Here is a 12,830-nt window from a genome sequence, read left to right as displayed (position 1 = left end):
ACTGCCAGTAGACGAAAGCTCTCCCATCTGCCTACTTAGTGTGAAGTTAGGCATGGTATTATGGCACCAAACCCAATTTCAGGATCAAGATCAAGCTCATGTTGTCTAAGCAAGAGTTAGGAACATAAATATTGGCTGATCCAGTCATTAATAGTTCTAAGAATGATGAGAGCTGCCAGGAAATTAATTCCACTGCAAACCTGCACTTATTTCAGTCACACCCAAAAAGCTCCACAGGAATCAGAGACTCATTATTCATAATTTTTGCTCCACAAATGGATAACTAACTTTCCTATGGGTAGAAAAAGACCAGCAGAGCATTTTAGACCCCTGAAAACATTAAAGACAGGTCTTCATGGCAGAACATTGGGTATATAAACACTGGTGTTTTTCCTAGCCTGGTGGCTGGAGTGATGGCAGGCAACATGGTGCTCAGTATGTACAAATAGATTGTGCCTGTGGAGGACATATGCAATGAAAAAAGTAGAGTATGAAGGCAATGTGATTTAGGCTTGAATTAGCAGTTGTTTCAGTGAGACTTGATAAAGTAAGTCTTGGGCATGCTCAGGAACAGAATTTTTATCACCCAGGAAAATGTATTAAGTGACTACAGAGCAAGGTAAATTGGGCTGTGAATCATCACAGCAGGATTTTATGACATGCTTTTTTGTCATGGCAACTTTTAATTTAAATTGTGAGACACCTTCTCTGAACTATAAAAATAAAATGAAAACATCACTTAAATTGTTTTACTTCTGTATTAGAATAAGAACCACAACCATCTGGAGTGGTGACACAAATAAAAATACTAAATAGAATTCATTGCATGAAAATGAAACAACTCAAACTTTCAAATTTTTATGACAAATAAAAATGAAATGCAATTTTAATAGAGTTAAAATTGCAGAATAAAACCAGTGATCTTCTCAGAGGATTAGGCCACAATAAAATGTTGTATTTTTATGCTCTTATAGTGGGTTTTTAGGTTGCTTTGGCATGTAACTGATTTTCAGTTCATTTGGGGGAATCTGTATTCTTAATTTTTGTCTAAAATGCAGTCTTGCTCTCATCTTTATCCAAAGTTGCTTTCTGTTGTACTTTAAGACAAAGTCTAGTAACTAAAGCTGTAGTCTTTGCAAGGTCCACAGTGTACAACAGGCCATTAAATAAAGTAAGAGATATATAAGAAAAGGAAGTCTAAACATTTTTCATCACTCACCTTATACACAACTAGTGGACACATCCTTGGTGTTTTTTACTCCCTGTCTTTCTCAGCCAAATAGGAGGAACACAGTATCCAAAAAAAAATACCTGACAATTAACCTTTCTGAGGAAGAAAAAGAAAATGCTCCTTTTTACAAAAGAGAGTTAAACAAATTAGAGTTTCCCTTCATGTGTGGTATTTCATCCAAACTAAAATATTTTTCTGCAGGAGTAAGTATTTCTAGAGAATACTGTTTTAGCTATACATTCAGGTTCCATGTGGTGCTTGGCTTTATAAATCAATACAGCAATCTGAAAAAGGATTTGAGTCTTCAGCTGCAAGCCAGCATACTGCTCTCCAAACTGACCTAGCACAGTAAATTAATTTGGTATTAATTCAGTTTCTGGCCACTGGCCTTTACAGAATCAGTCTATAAAAAAATTCTGTTTCATTGCTTTTTGTAAGGTCTTTTTCAGATAAGCCATTGCACTCAGGCCCCCAGGTGCTGGTTTGCAGGTGACAAAGGCATGAATGTTGCACATGTAGTGCATACGAGGTGTGCTTTGGACTCAATCTGGTCAGAAAACAGATATGACAGGCAAGAATCACGCTCCCAAGGCTTCTTTTACATTGTGTTTTTGTCACTTCACTGGCTACAGACTGGTGAAGAAACACTCCACTATCTTTCATTTAACAAGTATGGATGGCATCAGCAGTCCAGCCAAGGGCACACAGAGGTCATAGCAGCTCAGCTCTATGATCAGTTTTAATTTAGAGTGCTTTCCAGCCTGCACTACCTTACTGCCATACCTAGAGGCTTATAGTATCTGCTCTAATCACATTTCTTACAATAAGCAACATTAAACTCAGAGTATGTGGAACAGCAGCCCATCTTCTCAGTGCAGTGATGCTGGTGCCTCATTTCACCAGGCAGCAGAAACCAAGTAGGAGGACACATATCCCCTTCCCAGGCTGGAGGAGAGGGAGAGGGGACAGGGAATAGGGGGCATGAAGGCTTTTTTGTTTGTTTGTTTGGGTTGGGTTTTTTGGTTTGGTTTTGTTTGGTTTGGTTTGGTTTTTTTTCATTCATAAGAAATTCTGAGATTCCTCCATCAAGTAATGGTTCATTTAAAACAAAATTCCCATGTATATTAGATTAATCCTGCCTGTCTTTGATCTTCGTGTGACTTGATTTCACCTTAGAGGTGATTGTTAACATGCTTGTTTTTACTGTGTTTTTTTCTGTAATAAAAAGATACTTTAAAAGCTAGTTAAAATCTATAGTGTTTGGTAGAAATATTTTCCAATCATTCCCACAAAAAAACCAGTAAATTAATTTAAGAAGTCAGCCTTTGTCAACAATAAAGTATTCTTTCAGCTCTCCAACTGACATGTGCCATTGCATGGTACTTGGATTTCAGATGAGTCCTAAATATGAATATTAATCCTCTTTAAGAATCATCACTTCTTCACGGCACAACAGATGTGAATTATCATATCAAAGTCTTGAAGCAAAGGCTGTCTGGAAATTCAAGAACTACAGTGAATAACCAGCTCTTGATGTCACTTTTTCAGCTGTCATTCTATATAGGTAGCCATAGGAACCCCCTGGTTTTTTGATTATTTCCCACATTAATATTTTATGACATCAGGTATCTGAAGATTCTCTTTTACTTTTGTGTATCTCCTGAAGATACCTTGTCCTAAAATAACCTAGAGGCTGGTTACATGTGGGCTATTTTTGTTCTGACTCAATCAAGAACTGAAGAATGTTTTCACTGAAGTCAGCTGAGAGATAAGAAGTCCCCAGGTGACTAAGGAAAAAATGCTGGGGAATAAAGACAGGCAAGAAAGGCACTGACCACACATGTACTACCTTTGCAAAATGAATTGCTTGGCATCACTTCTAGAAGTAACCCAGGTAATAGTTGCTAACTGAATAAGATATGGGGAAAACCAAAGAGACTGGGTTAGGATGACATGAACAACAAGGACATTGGCAGCTTATGCTGAACGGCTAATTTAGACAGCAATAAATAGGGAAAACAACAGTCCCTTTATGAAAAGACCTCCCCAAGAGTCCAAAACAGTGCAGAATTACAAAAAAAAAAAAAAAAAAAAGCCTATAGAATCTGATTGCTTGATTCCTCCACAGAAGTTCATTAGATGGAATTTTGCTGGCAGAAATACATTTTTGTTAATTATTTACACACATGATTAATTTAAGGTCTCAATTTGCAAGACAAACTTACTGTATTTTACCCCTCAGCAAGAAACTGCCTTCAGAAGAATGAGGAAGAGGTTCAGCTGATGCTATCAAAAGAATGAAATGAAACTCTGCCAAAACATGGCTGATGTTTCTCTCTCTCTCTTGCTGCACAGTATTTCCATGTTTATATTGGCAATGGTTTTAAAGACATAATCATAATAACAACAACAACAACAACAACAACACATTTTGTTAGCAGTAAAGAGAGGGTATGTCCTGTTTGGGAATTGAGCATTTTTAATATTAATCAGATTATTCTGAAAATAATTTTTAATGGAATTTAGAGGATTACTGTGTACACAGCAGGCATTTTATCCAGAAAATTGCTGTCTGAAAAAAAACTTGTAATTTTGGGAAAATCTCATAAAAAATACAAACATGTTAGCTAACCCTGCTTGGTTTTCACAGAATCACAGAATGTTAGGGATTGGAAGGGACCTCGAAAGATCATTTAGTCCAATCCCCCTGCTGGAGCAGGAACACCTAGGTGAGGTTACACAGGAAGGCGTCCAGGCAGGTCTTGAATGCCTCCAGTGCAGGAGACTCCACAACCTCCCTGGGCAGCCTGTTCCAGTGTTCTGTCGCCCTCACTGAGGGTGACAGAGGGTTTTGTGCATTATAATGCACAATAATAATGCATTATAAATGAGATTTTATGCATGATGAGGGTAAGAGGGTTTTTTTTATTATAACCTAGAGTTACCTGAAGTATAGTATATTTTATTGAAATGTTAAGTAGAAAAAAAATAACCACAATTGCCAATATCTCTGTAAAGCAAGAGCATTTACCAAGTGACTGCAATAAAGGAGTGAGAATCCTTGCTGTTGTTAGAAGTCAACCTAGACTTCCTCTTTTCAGAACCAAGTTGGACTTCATATGGAGCAGCTCTGTATCATTCCATTCAATTACCTCACTTCTGATCCTTATAACTTATAATTTTGAAAATTAACTATAAGAAGATCTAGTCTCCCAGCTAGGTATTGTCTTTGGAAAACCTTCTTGTTTAATTGCTTTTATAATAGGCAATTTAACTGCTAACAAAAGACTTTTTCTTTGACCTCTTTGGCCTTCAGGGAAACGATCTAAATGATAAGGACTGTGGTTATTCATCAAAATAACTATGAAAATCTAGGTCTATACAATATAAAATGCGAACAAGGACACACAGGAGGAAATGAGTTGGGAAGAAAATACAGGTTTCTGAGTCATAGCATTCTGGGAGAGGTTGCAGGCTGTTGTTGGAAAAAATGATCCACAGTGACAGACAGAAAGGAAGGACTCGTAGCCCATGGCAAAGCAGAGGTGCCACATGAGGTTGAAATTACACATAAACTAAGAGGCTGTTTCATCCCACACTCACACCTAAAACATCCAGTTTGTGGGTAATCCAGGTAAGAAATGTGTTGTGATTTCCTTCAAGCTTGTGTGTCAGTTTTCCTTCTTTGAAAGGAAGAAAGGAAAATTTTATGATTTTGGAGTCTTCTCCAGCCACAGCCAGATTTTGGCTGGAGAACAAACAAAGGCTTAGGAGACAGGAAGTGCTCAAAGGTCCCAGATATTGGCCAAATGGAGAAGAATTCTAGGACACAAAATCCCTGTACCCAGACTTTATTGATCTTACCAGCAGACTCAGTAAGATTAGTCCTCAAGCTATTTCAAACCAAGGATAGAGTGGTTATGCCTCTCATGCTAATTTCTACTTGATCCAAGTAACAAGTCTCCATTTAGAAGAGTGTGTACATGGGAAACCACACCAAACAGGCACTTGAGCATGAGTGCTGGACTGCATCTGTTTTTGATGGATTTTTGCTTCTGTATGCTAGTATATGGGAACTAGCATATCACACCACAAGCCATAACAGAGGGATAGCCAGCAATTCTCAAAGCATGATTCTCTTGATCACATTCTTCATTTCTTCTTCCTCTCCCTTCTTCACACCATCAACCTCAGGTATGTAGTGTCTATTTAATTAGGAAGCTGAGAGTACAAGAAAAGCTTGGATTCACAACCGTTCTGATTATATAAATGCACAGTAAGACAGTGATTTTAGACTGGGTCTTGCAAATTCAGACTCTTTTAAATTCTTTTGTACTGTTTTTTATACCGCTTTCAGCAGAAGTTAAATGATTCTGTCAGGTATTGAATGAAACCCCTGTTTGTTTTCAGCTAACACCATTTATCCATACCCGTTTCTAGGACTGAATTTTATACCTTCAGTTAGTCAATTGGTTTTTACTCCAGCTGTATTACTGCACCCAACTGAGCTTTTTTCCCAACAGAATGGCCAGTCTTATTATACCGGAGAGGCACGGTAATATACCCAGCTCAGCAGTACAGACATAGTCTGTAAGTGAGATGATCCTAAAATAACCACTGCCGAAATGATTCTCAAGGAGCAGCTGGCTGTGCTGCTTGTTACTTTCTCTTCAGTTATTTTAACAATAATATTTGACAGACATTTTTTCTGAAGCCACAGAAATACAGGACCACTTCATAAAAGGCCTTTCAAGGCATCAAAATATGCTTAATTGATCCTGAATCGAAGATGAATAAAGGAAGCTTCTTCCTTCTCTTCTTTCAGTTATAAATAAGACTCCTGCTGTTCTCTCCAGTCTCTCCTTCTTAATCACAGAAGAGTCTAATTATATGACAGGGCATTGTATTCTTTGTTCCTTTGACTGGCCAAATTACAACTGTATGGCAAATGAAGAGGGCTCTCTTCCTTCTTCATTTCTCATAGCTAATACTGACCAAAGAAAGAGCAAGTGCATAAGCCCATTTTCCTGATACTGAAGCTGAGAATTAAATAAAGACTCTGTGCATACCTGTGATTTACCCTTCCTGAGTCAGGAGCAGTGACAATTCGTACCTGAACAGTATTTCATCAGTATTTTGTCCACAAGGCTGTGGCAAAACTGCTGAATGATGACAAGCCACTCATCCACTTGGCCTCTATGACATTGGACAATCCAGACTTCCATGGAGGTCAAGCTGTATAGACTGTTTTATGGCATCCCTTTACCACACATCCAAGTTTCACTCAACCTGAATCAGTATTTATTTCAAAGTCAGCATGTTAGTAGAAGCTCTGGTTTTGAAAGTTATGAAAATATGTAGGGTTTTGCACATGGCTTCTTAGAAATAATCCGTTTCTTCTTTCAAAAGCCAATGCATTGGTGAGAAAGATTAAATGAAATTTTGTATTAGGAACTTCATTCATGCACCCTTGTGTAATCTGTGTAAAAAGAGTATAAACCTTCCATTTGGACTTTTTTTTTTTAAAATGTTTTTCTTGTTAGCAGTTTTCATTTTTAGCCTGAAAGTTGAGTGAAACTACCGGTTTCAATGTCAACACTGTATTACAGTTCATAATTGGCCAGTCCATCAAATTAAAGACATAATGCATTTTGTTAAAAGTGTAGAATGTAACTTTGACCTGATTCCTTAGTAGGACAGCTTTTACAGCTTTTGAACTGCTAGATTAGCAAATCTCACTTTGATTTCTTTTTCTCTGCACATCAGCAAAAAAAAAAGATTGATGCCCTATGTCAAGTAAGATAATTTTTTTTAAAATACCCTCTTAAAAACAAAGACGTATTTCCTTCTGTTTCACAAACTCGTAAGCTATGTTTTCTAAATAATATAAAGTTATTCAAAAATTTGTAAAATCTTTTGATCACAGAAGAGAGAAACTATTGTCTCTTGGTTCATGATCAAGTTAAGACAGGAGTCAATAGTTATAAACTTTGTCAGTTTAAGGTAGGGTACACCTCATTGGAGTGTTTTCAGGTAGATGACCTTTTGCATACTCTGGACTACAATATATTCCTGTGACTCAAGATCTGTTAAATAATTATTTACCATAGAGGGGAAAAAGTGAATGCTATGGAGATTGATCTGTTGTCCCTATGCTCTTAATGTCTCCCAGTTACTTTCTTGAGGCAAGTGCTGCTCTGAACACTTAGTGGCCACTTCTATGGCCAATAGCAGCTGCTGATATTGCTTTCATTCTTATCTCAGCAACAAAGCTTCTTCTCATTTCTGGTGCTAGTATAACACCAGTGATTCTTGTGCTTACCGTCAGTTAGTTTAATTGCCATTCATCACTAAGATCAGCACAAATTATTTTCATTTAATGTTAACAAATCTGTTATTCTCACTTTCCATTGAAGTAGTTAGAAAATGCATATGCCCCATGAAAACTTTATTATAGTGGATAAAACTGAAATAAACAAACCCCTTGTTATTAATGCTACCAAATTTAAACTTGGACTGGAACGGGGTAGCAATAAAGAAAATGATGTTTTCATGTTTCTACACACACTAGTCTTCAGCAAGCAATGCAGGTTGTAAGAGGAGCCACAGTAAAGCCACAGGACTTTTCCATCATGATGAAAACAAGGTCTAGCCAGGCAGGAGGAAATAAACCTGGATCTTGTTTCCTACTTTACTACTCACTCATTGAAGTGACCTAGGGCAAATTATGCATATGCCTTAAGTTCTCCATGCCTGTAGCAAAAAGAAAGCTTATGTGTTCCATTTCTGCTTTCAAGGAGAAGAGAACATACAAATCTAATTATACTACCAACACTGCTTCAGCAGAACCATAAACTCTTGAGAATTCATCCTTTCCATTTTGAGGGACATGCTCTTACATACAAAAAATGCACTTTTTACAAGCCTTCCCAAAACACTGATGTAACCCCAAACTTTAGCAGCGCTCAGGTGTGTAAAAAGCTCAAGTTATTTCCTCTTCTAAGAGGAATACATCTTACAAATTTAAGGTTGAGGGTTACATCTTAAGAAACCTGCGAGTTTCTCCTCTGTTGTGTTTTTTTGTTTGGTTTGTTTTTTTGTTTGTTTGTGAATTTTTTTTTTTCTTCTATTCAGCCTCCTTGTACACATATACCTTTACATCTTTGTTATTCCCATCAATGGCTTTTTGAACAAGGGTGTGCAAACACTAAATCTTCATAAGTAAAGGAATGATTGACATTGTAACAGCCAGAGCCTGTCAGGAATACTGACAGGTATATCTGATCATAAAGACTTGCCTGTGTGAAAGAAAAGATTGAGAGCAAGAAAACACCATTTCAGACACAGTTTATAAAAATAAGCTTCCCCAAGAAAAAGATATTTATGTGTAGATGGTTCTGTACAGAGTACAAGAAAACTACTCCAATTTGCAAAAAGCAAAAGGAGGAGCCTCGACAAAAAGGTCACAGCCCTTGTGATTATGTGATTACATATGTGATTATGTATGTGATTATGACACACTGTAATAAGGTGTGTTTCTAATAAATACTTCTTCCCACTGTTGTAAATAATTAGTTTGTCCGATGGGCTCACTTTTTCTTGTTTGAAGGATTCACATTTGTTTCAGCTTGAAAACTCAAGTTTGTCTATTTTTCATTCATGCTCTAACACTCTCATCCCTCCTCCCCAGTCATCCCGCAGCCTTCCTCTCATTCCATCAGATGTTTCACTTTGGACTAAAAGCACAGGCTATGCAAGAATGTGGTGGAGGATACATCTCTATTAGTCAATTTCATTCTCTCAGCAGCTCCCAAGAGGTAACAACAGAAGTCTGAGAACCATCTGAGTTTCCATCTTTTATCAGAATTGTTAAAGTTGCTAGGCTAACGCTCACAAAGCATTTTGAGAATGCCCAATTTATATGCCATGCTCACATGAGATTACAAATAAATATAATTTTGCTACTTATTCCATCAAATTCTACAATCCTGCCAAAAATTAACATGACTCCCAAAAGAGTTCTCATTTCATACTAGGGAATTCCAGAAAATGATTTCTGCCAAGTACAGGAGTTAATATTTATATATACTATTATCAACCGTATTTTTCGAGTAACAGAGCCAGAGGATAATGTAAAACTGTCATCCAATAAAACCTGTAAATGAGACAGTAGGAAACTGCTCTAGTGTTATCAAATAACAGAAACACTCAACCCAAAATTAAATTAGAACACTTCACACTACATGCATTTGTCAGTACATTGAGTACTCAAAGATCAGTCATTTTTCCATATCATTTCCATAAAAAGACAAATCTAAATCTCCCATCTGTATCTGATTTCAGCACATGCTGGCCTTCTGAAGAAATATTTGTTTGTATGGTTGTAGCAGATAGCATAATATCTCCATTTCTCTCACAGTATCTTATTTCCTGTAGCTGAATGAAACATCTCAGGTATTTTACAAGGCTAGACCTTGTTCTTCCTAGCCAGTAGTAAAACAGCAACAGCAACAGAAATCTTAAGTACAGTGCCTGCCATCCCCGATAATGATTTCACAACCTGTTGGTATTGTATTGTATATCCTCCAGAACGCAAACAAGGACTAGCATAACATTTTAGAGGTCTGTTTTCCTCTCACTGTCTTTCATGTTCATCTTAAATGTACTCTTCCTGCTTTGTAACAGGGCTTTTCATGGCAAGTGCAGTCTAGCAGGAGCCCGCTGTGAGGACAACACAGCACAAAGTCATCTGTACCTTTGAGAGAAGGATGAATTTGTACTTTAAAATGGTGGTGTTCTCGCCATAAAGTGCATTTTCATCTCGATAAATTACTTGTGGCTACCAAAACGGGTCTTATATGTGTCATTATCTAATTAATTTTGTTCTGAACAAAGCAGAGATCTGAATCCACTCCACTAGCTGAGAATAAAGGCTTCCATACATGGAGAGAAATAAGTACTTCAGAGCTGGATACAGAATCATCCAAACGCTGATCAGGGAACTTCTTAAACCAGACAAAAGATGAACAACTAAGTCCTACATTTTTGTAACTTTTGGAGACCCATGTCCAAGCTGGAGGAAGCAACTATTTACAATTAAGATTCTGTCCAAGTTGCAACTGTCTTTTTCTATAATGACCAAGTAGTCAGTACACTCATGCAGGATGTGGTATGCCCCAGGACAATTTTCTCTCTTCTGAAATCTTTCTTTCCTTCTTCTCTGATTGAGAAAATTTCCCCATAAATATTTCAGTGTACTACATTTAACAGTAGACTTCTTCAGTTCTGATTAACAATAATAGGGTCGTTCTCTTGCATATTATCAGTTCTGTTGTTTGAGAAACAGTACATGATCTTCGTAATCAGAGACTAATCTACAGTAGTGCATCAAGTCCAGGTGATTGCATTTTACACTTGTGCCTAACAAAGGTTAGTAATCACACCAGAGAAAATGGTACAACAATACTTAGAACATGCTGGTACAGTTTGGTAATAAAAAAAGATTCTTTCTAACCTCTATCAGTGTGAAGGTAAGATAACCTTAAGCCCTGCAGGGAACAACTAAGGTTGATTTTATGACATGTCAATTTTGCCTTCAACTACTTTTTAAACACTTACGCCATTTATATCTTTTCACTATAATTTTCCATTATGAGATATGCCCATTTTCACTGGCAAATAAGCCCTGCTCTGATGTACAAACTTCTTGTGTTCTTCCTTACTAAATTTTTACCTCTTGGTCTTTTGGCACAGTGGCTGCCGGTTGCTAAAGGATGCTGTGATTAAAAAAAAAAAAAACAAAACATAAAAGGCTCTTGAATCCATGTTACACAGGTCTTGGGAGGAACTGAGGAGAACAAGCTGAGCGCAGAGCAGTTAGCATGCCTGAGGCTCATGTGCCCTATGTACTATGGTAGAGCTTGTTTCTAAATAGCCTTGTCTGTCTTGTCCTTCAGGTGTCCGTTAGTATATTCTGAGCCCAAATCCCACAGTGAAGAATTTTTCCCACTTTGTTCCAAACCTTACAGCTCTGCCTAGGGCATTTAGCCTCCCTTTCTGTGTCTTGTGTTGCTCCCAGGCAGTTTTCTGGTAACACAAAGCCCTCAAAGGTGTGGTGCTCTGCAGGGAAGGTGCAACACTCAACAACATGGCACTGCAGGCACTGTTCGAGAATGTACAGAGCTGCACAGACACCTGATCTCTGCATTTCTATTTCAGGACTGAAGTAGTAGCAAGACATTTTCTAAATAACCAGGCAGTCCAACTGTCTATATATAGCTTCCACATTTTTGTTAGTAACTTTGAAGACAGCCAAAGTAGCATTGATTTGTTGTAGACACCAAAACAATTAAAAAAAAAAAAAAAAAAAGACTAAAAAAAGGCGGCTTACCTAACAGTGCCTAAAATCAATTACTGGCATAATTTCAGGCTGCATTGAATTATGCTTACCTGAAGTATCAAATGAAAAAAAATACACAACGTGACAGTTAATGAAGGGCAGGTGCTTGCCATCAGTGAGACAGGTTAAGTCCTCAGCATTAGGCTTTCCATTTTTTTAACAGAGGTTGGTCAGCCTGGCTGTGAAGGGCAATCTAAACCTTGCTCAATACTTGTCTTTGGTCCTCCCTGCAGGGAAAACATGCAATATTCTTGCAGAGAATTCATCCAGATCTTCTTCTACCTCCCCTGATGCTTACAGTCCTGAGATCCTCCCTGACTGACTTTTCTGACTTCTTTCCAGAGAAGCAAAAATTGTAACCATGTTCAGATATCTCCATCTGAACTTTTGAAACCCTTTGTCAGCTTTGCAGTGTTAGGAGGTTTATCTGAACGTTTGAACTATGTCCTAATAAACCTGAGTTTATTTATTTACTATTATTTGATGAATGAGTGAGGGTGGAAAAACAGCCCTATGCAATACTAGGATGGTTTTGGAACACCTTTTCCTTGAAGAACTGGTACTACTAAAAGAACTAATTCTAACACTGTTACTCATGTTGAATGGTATTTATTAAAGGTGAGAAAAAGTGAGGAGGGGAGAGAAGACTCAACCTTTAATGCACAGGTGAATCCAGACTGCAAAGAATTCAAAGATTTTTTTTATTTTATTTTTAGAACACCAAAGATTTCTGTGGAAGCTTTATCCAGAACTATTTTTTTTTCCTCAGGCATATGTTTCTTTTCTTCTGAGAATCTAAAGTAGCTCAGCACAAAAAATATCAGCTTTCCTTTACTTTTTCAGTCTCTAACTTCCATTTAACTTTTCCTCCTTTGTCATTTAATTTTTTCTAAACCTTGATCCTACTGTGTTATCAAGAAAATTTACACTAAGTACAGCTTGCCTGTTAGGGGAAAAAAAAAAAAACCAAAAAAAACTCTGCTTTTTTTTTTGTGTGAAATCGTACAAAACTGTCCACAGTAGACCAGAAGAAGCATATTCATATAAAATTAACAAAAAAAAAAAAAAAAAAGGAAGGAGAAGAGCACCAATGACCAATGATTAATAAATGTCAATAGTTCTGTTAATATGAGGTTGTCAAAAGCATTCTATAGTTTTTTCCCTCTTTTGCAATGTTTTGTTTAGGGAAGGACAAGCTCT

Source organism: Nesoenas mayeri, assembly GCF_963082525.1.
Source record: "Nesoenas mayeri genome assembly, chromosome: 1".
Classification (NCBI taxonomy): Eukaryota; Metazoa; Chordata; class Aves; order Columbiformes; family Columbidae; genus Nesoenas; species Nesoenas mayeri.
This window is presented reverse-complemented; position numbering follows the sequence as displayed.